Source organism: Branchiostoma floridae, chromosome 15 (genome assembly GCF_000003815.2).
Source record: "Branchiostoma floridae strain S238N-H82 chromosome 15, Bfl_VNyyK, whole genome shotgun sequence".
Taxonomy (NCBI): Eukaryota; Metazoa; Chordata; class Leptocardii; order Amphioxiformes; family Branchiostomatidae; genus Branchiostoma; species Branchiostoma floridae.
The window spans coordinates 8383411-8393504 of NC_049993.1; positions in this window are offsets into that span (position 1 = coordinate 8383411).

Below are 10094 nucleotides of genomic sequence, written 5' to 3' on the forward strand. Positions count from 1 at the left end.
AATATTTTAGAAACATTTTGAAAGTAACTGTACAAAAATATCTTTACTTAGAATAATTGTGAAACCTCTCTGTGATTATTTCACATTTACAAATATTTACAAAAATGGTAAACCTGGCCAAATGGTAAAATTAGTTTATTGCCCCCATAAAAGTGAGCCCTATTGTTGTATCTGTATATTTTTAGATTTCACTGCTGGGCACTGGTGGATCTTTTGTGGTGGGCCATTGTTGCATGGCACCCAACCATACTTTGCAAGGATGTGTTAATTGCGTATATTCCCAGCCCACCGAACCATATACAAAAAAATGGTAGAAAATGGTAAATAATGGTAGAATGCTGTTATCATTATTTAGAAACCATTAGAAGTATCCAATTCCACACCATGAATATTTCCAAAGTTTTACAGGACCAGGGAAATATTTATAAAGTTGAAACAGTGTTAAAAATATTTCTGAAGTATCAAATGTCCTAGACATATAATTACAAAACTTTAAAATCAATTCTAAACAATGGCAACAAACATCCGCATGGTGTCTTGGAATGGACTCTATGCTTAGTGTATGGAGTTTGTTTATATCACGGGGTGTTTGTGTTAATGATTGACGACGTTCACGTCATTACTGTTTGCTCTGTGTCGATGCGCACGCGCACAATATAGGCGACAGGAGGAAGTTAGCCGACGCTAGTGGAACAGAACGGCAAATTTCCTGCATGTTTTCAGGCGTATTACTGCGTCTTGAATGTAATGTGCGCTCCTGAAATCACCATGGGTCCCTGTGAGGTACATGGAATCAAACCTCGCCGATTCCTAAGAGGACCAGTGATCATGTTGTTGATCTGTTCTGCTTTTACAGAGGTTTCAGCAGGTGAGTGGTGACCAGATTTGGAACAGATTTACACGCACTTATTTCTTTTACCATTTAAGCTAGAGATAGAATGTGAGCGTGCTACACACATAATTATTAAAAAACAACAAGTTTAATTTTACAAGAAAACCTAAGAACTTCATGGAGTTAACTGAAATTACATGTTAGAAAGACGTTACCAAGGTAATATATAAAACATATGAACTTGACTCATTGTTTTGAGAGTATTCTCAAATACAATTTAAGAAAAGTCCCGAAGTCTAGAGTTTTAGCACAAGTCCTTCAGAAATCATAAGAAGTTAAAGTCAAAAGACCCCGCTCCGGTCTGCCTAGGCTACCAAAAACATTGTCCACGATGGGCCCATCATTATGCTTTCAATCAATCATGACAGATAGCCCAATGGCGACGCCATTTAAAAGCAACAACACTCCAAACCATGTGGCTTCTCTCTCACTTATTATCAGACAATTAATCGTAAAATCAGACAATTAATAGTAAAATGGCCATTTTGAAGTTCATCATTATAATAGTTTACACAATAATTATGAATAATTCAAATTAGTGGAGCCACTGAATTGATTGCCTGCTAGAAGGTATGTAGCAGATACAGATATACACCTAACCGGTAGTGATACTTGTTTTGACCGAAATATAATGTACCAGTCTAGTTAACAATGTAAGGACATCCATGCATTTTCATTTATTTCATGTATTACTGAAATTCTACATGATTGAAAAACTTCCAACTTCATTTTATCAACGTTTCTTCACACACCACTTTATCATGCATCATCAAGTCAAGCCTTCTAATATTAACACACCTTTGTGCTTCAAGGAGGCCATAGTATCATAGTGGTTAAACATAGCATGGAATCAGTCAATGCACTTATACTAGTAATCATGTCAATTTCTTTTACACCCAGACTACGTAAGCTATTTCACGATGACAGAAAACGAAGCGTTGGCCCGGAATAACGATGAAACTATAGACAGCATCAGTCGAGAGGAATGTGCCCGACTCTGCCTACAGGGGTCAACAACAGTCACACTGGGACAGTGCAGGTCCTTCGACTACTACAAAGGTGGAAATCCAGTTCAGTGCATGTTGAGCAGGTTCAACGATGATGACGCAAATACAAATGTAATTCCTACTAACGACTTCGACTACTACCACAGAAACGGTGAGTTAATTTACTCTAATAAGGGCCGAATCTGTTTAAAGGCTTAATGCATTGTTGGATTAATGGTGTTTTTGCTGGTGAACATTTTGTATGGTGAGCGTTTCAACATACATTGTATCTTATAAACTGTAAATGTGTGTGTGTGAGGGAGAGATTGAGAGAGAGGGGGGAGAAAGAAAAGATTGAGAGAGAGTATCTATGTGTGTTTGCGCGTGCTTGCTTGCGTACGTGTGCGCGTGTGCGTGTGTGTGTGTGTGTGTGTGTGTGTGTGTGTGTGTGTGTGTGTGTGTGTGTGGTCCGAGGTCACGGGACAAAGATGGAACCGACCCTGAGAGCTCGCTGGACTTGGATAAGTAATCTACCTCAATAGTGTTGAAAACCAGGCGATGATATCTTCCAATGTAAAAAAAGAAAGAAAAAATATTGATTAACAATAAATAGGGTTTGGCGACCTCATACTTCCATGAAATATTCAGATTTTGTGGATTTTATGCAAATAACTTATACATTTACATAATTGAGGCATGGTGATGTTCATCATTGACAAACTTACACATGTCACAAGTATAGAATGCCAGTCATTTATCATTAATCTGTTTTGTCCATTTGCATAGATGATGCAAATCAGTTCCTCCTTTGCATATTTGGTGTCTGTTTATTTTCCACCGAAGTTCAGGTATGGAAAACAATGGAATTTTACAATTTCCTAAATAAGTGTACGAATCATGTCCTCAATTGCCTTAACATGTATATCATTACAAACAACTTTGCCTAAGCTACATGCATGCCTAAAATGATAGAAATCCGTCCATTCTTTCTTCCGTTATCCTCTCTTGAATATATCCTCTTTGACAAAAAATCCCCTGCAGTTCCAAAACTAAACGTCAGAGGGTTCAGCCCTGCCCCACCTTGTACTGACGTCAAAAGTTATCTACCACCCAAATATCAAAACCATATCATGTCCGCGGGACATAGTGCAATGACATTGACAAAAACTGCTTTGATAGAATATACTCATCAATCATGCAAATTTCCAGCCATTTGCATAATTACTATTTTACTCTGTACATCTTTGTCGAAGTTACCTACACACCAAAAATCGTGAAGATCCCTTATTTCTTACTTCTGAATTTTTTTAAATGCCCCTGCAATTCTAACAAATGCACTAAAGTACACAAACTTACGTCACTTTTTCCCGAGCACAATAATAAATTGTGACCATAGCTTATTCAAAACACGAGATATCAAAACACGAAGTTCCACTGCAGTACCAAGGGAATTTAAAGTCGCAAAATCTAATCACTTCCAGCTTTCTTCAAACCCCACCAACATAGATAGTATAAAGCCAATCCATCCAGCCGTTTTTTACACACACACACACACACACACACACACACACACACACACACACACACACACTCTCTCTCTCTCTCTCTCTCTCTCTCTCTCTCTCTCTCTCTCTCTCTCTCTCTCTGCGCTCTCAACTACGGTCTGTGAAGAAGTACATTTGACACAGGCAGAACCCGGAGAAATGTCCAAAATGTACCGGTGATTTACAATTAAACAAACTGAGATGGAACAACCAAGGTTTCAAAAACAAAGGTTTATCATTTCTCAACTTATTTTTGAATTTCAACATTATGACATTACGATCTTCGGACGTTCTTCGCGATCTCAGGAAGGTCGGCTGATTTTAAGATCTTATGGTGGTCTTACGTATTTTTCGCCCAAAAACTGTCCCTGACACATAAGCAAGGCTCTTGCGATCGCCGGCGAATAAATCTATGATAATTAACCTCCCATGACCTCTTGCACGCGGGCAAGGTAACACAAAACGTTCCTCACAAAAATGCAAGAGATCAATAAATGTTGCTTATTTTGTTGTCGGAATCTTTTTAACCAATAAATGGAATGCGTGGGCATAATAGAAATGACACAAGAAAAAAAAGTGTGTCACAAAGCCAGCTGCAGCGTACATACTACCCAATGTCAGAATTACCCCCACATTAAAGATATTCAACATTTGCAAACAAACGTAAGTCGGGCGAACGTTGCGTTCGTCATCCGACTTGCACGATTTGCACGATCTGCAGGCGACTTGGTAACAAGCTCTGCGAACTCAAAGATCACCGGCGACTTGACGCTCATGTATTGTTATACCCCTGTCACATTATCCACGATCTTCGTTCGTATGGATGGAAGATTAATTTGGCCATATTTAAGATCGACAGAGGGTTGTGCGTATTTTTCACCTTTAAACCGTCCCTGCCACATATAGTCCATACTTTGTAGCTTGCACAATTGTTGTGCAATAAGGTTATTATTATAAGTGAGGCTCGGGCGATTGCCACAGAATCGTCGTCCGATCGATTTTCGCCAAATGTGACAGGGGTATAAGAACATGTTTCACTGCACCGCGACCGTCGCACGACCCCTGAAAATCGCCGGCGATCTCTAAAAACCGCAAGATGATCGTAAGAACAGCGGACGTCTTACTCACGAAAATTTCATTTAGAGCTCGTACACTAGTCTTCCGATCGATTTTAGCCTCATGTGACAAGGCTATTAGAGCTCGCAGAATCGTCGTCCGATGGATTTTCACCAAATGTGACAGGGGTATTACCGCGCTCTGACCAATTTTCCATCGCAGCGCGAGCGCCGTGAGAGCGCCGTCGAGTGGAAAGAGGGACTTACCAATTTTAGGTCGCAGAGAGAGCGTGGTACGCGTGAGAGCGCAGTCCCAGTGAAAAGGGGTATAATCCATCAAATGTACTAAATGTATATAAAGTACTAACTAAACTTAGCCAACATCTCTTGAAATTATTCGTCATTACATCTTCCAGAGGGCAGTATGTTCGAGAAGTACGACAACAAGGCTTTGAGCGGACATAATGACGATCCAATCAGCGGCATCACTCCAGGTGAATGTGCAGTCCGGTGTCTCCAGGGGACGTCAACTGTACCTGCCGGGACCTGTAAGTCTTTTGACTACGACAGGCCCCGCACGTTATGTATTCTCAGCACAGCGAGTAAGGATACCAATCCAGCAGATTTCAGCGGAAATGTGAACAACGACTACTACCACAGGAAAAGTGAGTAAATCATAGCAGTGTAAATTCATATTCATAGCTAACGTTACAACTAAAATGTAACAAATTTGGCAGAATGAGCATTTGAGAAATGACCAAGATATGACATAGAATTCATATAATATTATGTATGTGTGTGCAACAAATACAAGTCAAGGTTTGGTTGACTTGAAGCAAGAACTGGATAACAAAGTCATTTACCCAAAACCACATTTTTACAGCCGGCATTTCGATGACCTTCTTTTTTTACTTTCTTCAGGGCAATAATGACTGGTTCACTTTTCAGCTGACTGCCATGGCTAACATTACTGTGATGGAAACGTCGGCTCTTAAAAATACGTGGTTGTGAATAAATTTAAAGAACTTTGTTATTCAGTCATTTACCAAGCTGGTAACAGAACAGTTCACAGAAACTTGACTGATCTCTTACAGCCCCTTGTTCTAGCAGTCCATGTCAACATGGAGGTACCTGTACCGACAATTCATATGACAGTTTTACCTGTACGTGTTCATCTGCGTGGTCTGGAGAGACGTGTCAGACAGCAGGTACAATGTGGCTCCGAATCTTTTTTTATATTTACACTCTACATAAACGACCATGTGATGTAGACCTAATTCAATATCTTTCTACATAATGTTAGGAGGACAGCCTTTCTTAACAAACACGTAAATTACACATTGTAAAAGAATGAGTGTGGTACCAACCTGTTTAAAATTGCTGCCGTTATTGACGTTGCTGTAACTAACTTTCCCTGGTAAGGAATTCACTGTCACTATCACCATATCACTAGATTTTCAATGATTACAAAAGAAATGCGACATAAATCATTTTGAACTGACTTGACGCTTTTTGCCATTACAAAATGCTTATTGAGTGCAACGATGTAACGTAACGTATTTCACCCTCTGTTTGTACCTACGTGTATTCACAGATGTAGATGAGTGTGACACGGGCACCCACAACTGTGATCAGCATGCCAGCTGCACTAACACACCCGGATCCTTCACATGTACCTGTAACCCTGGGTACCATGGGGATGGAACATTATGTACAGGTCTGTAGAACCTTTGTTAGGAGAAATCAATAGACAATCTTGTGACGTAACGTTAAGAACTATTCCTAACCAATATCCTCATTTACGTAATTGATGTGAGCCACAAGGATTCAACAAATGCAAATCAGCAGAAAAATAGTAAACTTGAGTATCAGTCAAGTTGTAGTAGCACCCCAAAGCCAATCAACTAACTATGATGAGGAGCAAGTCCGATGTTGCTCTTCTGTCTTAACCGTACACTGTCCGATTCCTCAATAGGGGAATGGTGAATTCTTATGGTTCTCCAAACACTACAAACACTATGCAAATCGATCACATATAATCAAACTTACCTTTTACCCAGATATCGACGAATGTTCTACCTCCTCCCACAACTGTGACCAACACGCCACCTGCACAAACACACCTGGTTCTTTCACATGTACCTGTGATGACGGTTATCTCGGCTCGGGGACGATGTGTACAGGTAATGTAATGATATTACAGATTTATGTAATGAAACAACAGTGTCGAATTCAGTTTTGTTAAGAAGGTGTTGTTTTTGCTCTATATGATGGATTAAAATACCGAAGACCAAACGGTCTAAAGAGGTTATGATCGCGCCGTTTTGTAATCAAAGTAAGTATATGAGTTTCCCTACCTATCGTTAGTGTACAGTTCTTTATGATTTAACCTTACAACCTTTGAAACCAAATCTGACACAAATCAAGTAGGGTTTAATGCAGTCACCACTTACGAAATCATGAAAATGTTCAGCGGCATATACGTTGTAGAGGAGATTTTTGCCTTGATATTTTTGTCAATAACCCCTGGATATGTAAGTGGTCTGATTACAAAGTGTGGTAAATGTTTGATTCAAGTAATGCCACAGCAAGTAACTTTTATAGATGAAAACCTCTGCAGACTGCAAATTCAATGCGAAAATGAGAAGAAAAGGATTTTCAACATAGACACTGTAAACGTTGTAACAAGTTCAACCGACAAAGTATGGTGTCACAGCCAAGTGCCAAAACAAGTATCTTTATTTCTGTATTCAAGAGGTGCACCAAGTGACACTAGTGTGGTAGACTGGTATCAATTTGTACCAAGCTAAAACTACAGTCATGGCTACCACATTGGCACCGCTTTAATCTTGCTATTGAACTAACTTTATTTCTACAACTACGGCGATGGCTACTTTTACTTCACTACTGTCACTTCTACATTTGTGATAGTAATCGCACATGTAGAAGTGACATCACTAGTGTCACTTCTACATGTGCGATCGATCAAGGCTACCACACGGCATGTTTTTCCATATTGGTTCCTTCTCGTCATGTTGACAATCCCAGGAGTTAGTTTTCCTTTCTTTCTTTTTTTCGCAAATCAGCGCACTGATGTCATTTTACTTGCTGTGGCCCAACTAGGAAACTATGCCTGTAAAGCTCTGTTAGAATTGTAATTATAATTTTTGTAATTCAGAAATCAGTGACCTGTTTGACCTCCATACCGGACAAGTCTTACCTGACCATGACGATGACGTCATCCCCAACATGACCCCCGGAGACTGCGCACTGAGGTGTCTGGAGGGGACAGCTGCTGTCGTCCTGGGGGAATGTCTGTCCTTTGATTACCAGATCAGCACTTCAACATGTCAGCTTAGTAGGAGTACTGGTTTGGAATTGGATGGAAACAGCGATTACAACTACTACCGGAGGAAAGGTGAGAATATAGACACGTGCACATCGTTCGATATGTCTATACTTAATCAGAGTCCCAGGTGACAGTATTTCACAGCAAACAAATTTGAAAATGTTGTGTTGCCTCAATGCAGTATTTAGGTTTAAAACTTCGGAACGTAAATTGTTACGTGCAAATGCTCAACTGTTCCCATTTTGTTTCTTCCGTTCCTTCCATAGTTACGACGATGAGGGTTAGCCATCCAGGCATCCATATATGTACGCCAAAAGTAGTTACTCAATAAACTGGATCAAAATCATACCAGTTGCTTGAGTAACTGCTTTTGGGCGTACTTCCATAGTTATCTAGAATTATATTTTGTGACTAATCCATCAATATATTTAGAAAATATAGTCAACACCACATGAAATCATTTCTTTACCTGTATATTTTTCAGAGGGCAGTATGTTCGAGAAGTACGACAACAAGGCTTTGAGCGGATATAATGACGAGCCAATCGGCGGCATCACTCCGGGAGAATGTGCAGTCCGGTGTCTCCAGGGGACGTCAGTTGTACCGGCCGGGACCTGTAGGTCTTTTGACTACGACAGGAGCCGCACGAGATGTATTCTCAGCACAGCGAGTAAGGATACTGATCCCTCCGCTTTAGGGTATAACGGGAACAACGACTACTACCACAGGAAAGGTGAGTAAATCATAGTAGTGTGAGTTCATAACTTAAGATACAACTATAATGCAATGTATTTGGCCTAATAGACATTTGTGAAATGACCAAATATAGACATTATATATCTGTATGTGTAACAAAGACAGAGCGTTTCGGTTGAGTTCACGTGTTGTTCTTTTGTTGAAGCTAATAAAGCAAGAACTGGATAACAACCACATCTGTAAAGTCGACGTTTCGAATTCGATGACCGTCTTTCGTCTTTCAGGGTAATAACTGGTTCAATTTGCAGCCAGTGCCATAACAAACTTTACAACCATCGAAACGCCGACTCCTGAATACATGTGGCTATGAACATTAAATAGCTTTGTTATCCAGTCATTTACCAGCCTGATAACAGAACGGTTCATAAAAACTTGAGTGATCTCTTACAGAACCTTGCTCCATCAGTCCATGTCAACATGGAGGCACCTGTACCGACATCGGATACGACAGTTTTAGCTGTGTGTGTACATCTGAGTGGGCTGGAGAGACGTGTCAGACAGGTACTATCTGGTATTACTTGTACTACATTTTACACTGCAAAAATATCTATATTTCTGCGTGAGACGTAAACCTACTTCCAGTATTTTCTTGTGATAGGACCGTGACCATTTCGTTATGAATCTTAATGTGTGTGGTTCTACATTGCTATAAAGGTGATTCGGAATTGCCGGATTCCTTAGCTGCTGCAATTATGTTGTCCTGCAAAGATAATATTAAGCGTGAGGGAGTGGGGTATCAATAAGTGAACTTGGCTGAGATCTTCATTCAGCATCTGAACGCTGTAGACGATGTGCTCACGTAACGTATTTCACCCTCTGTTTGTACCTATCTGCAGATGTAGATGAGTGTGACACAGGCGCCCACAACTGTGACCAGCATGCCAGCTGCACTAACACACCCGGATCCTTCACATGTACCTGTAACCCTGGGTACCATGGGGATGGAACAGCATGCACAGGTATGTAGAAACTTTGTAAGGAAAAACTCTATACATAATCTTGTCGCGTAATGTAAAGTATACGTATACCTTGATAATCCCATTTACTCCACTAATATTAACCACATACTTGCAGATGTCTGTTCAGTGCAAGTGCTTTTGGAACAAATACAAATCAGCACGAAGATAGGCAACTTGAGTATCAGAAGATTATATTGTCGCTACGCCATGGAAAGAAGGTCTCTGTGTTTTTCCCAACGCAGTTTGTGGACATTGCAGTGGTGGCGACAGCTGTGACTCTACATCGGGAACCTGTTCTTCTGGGTGCGAGACGCCATGGACAGGAACACTCTGTATACAAAGTAGGCGCAGAGTACATATGACGTTATGTGGCGTGTTTGTTAGTGTACCTGCAGCTTCAAAAAGTGAGGAGCTGCCCATCATATAGATACAGTAACATACGAAATCCTGCTTTCAAAAGATTAAAAAGATCAAAGCAACTAGTATGTTAAACTATGCTTACAACCATCTGTTGGTTTGACCAGTATGTGCTTTATCTGTGGCGTTGACACTT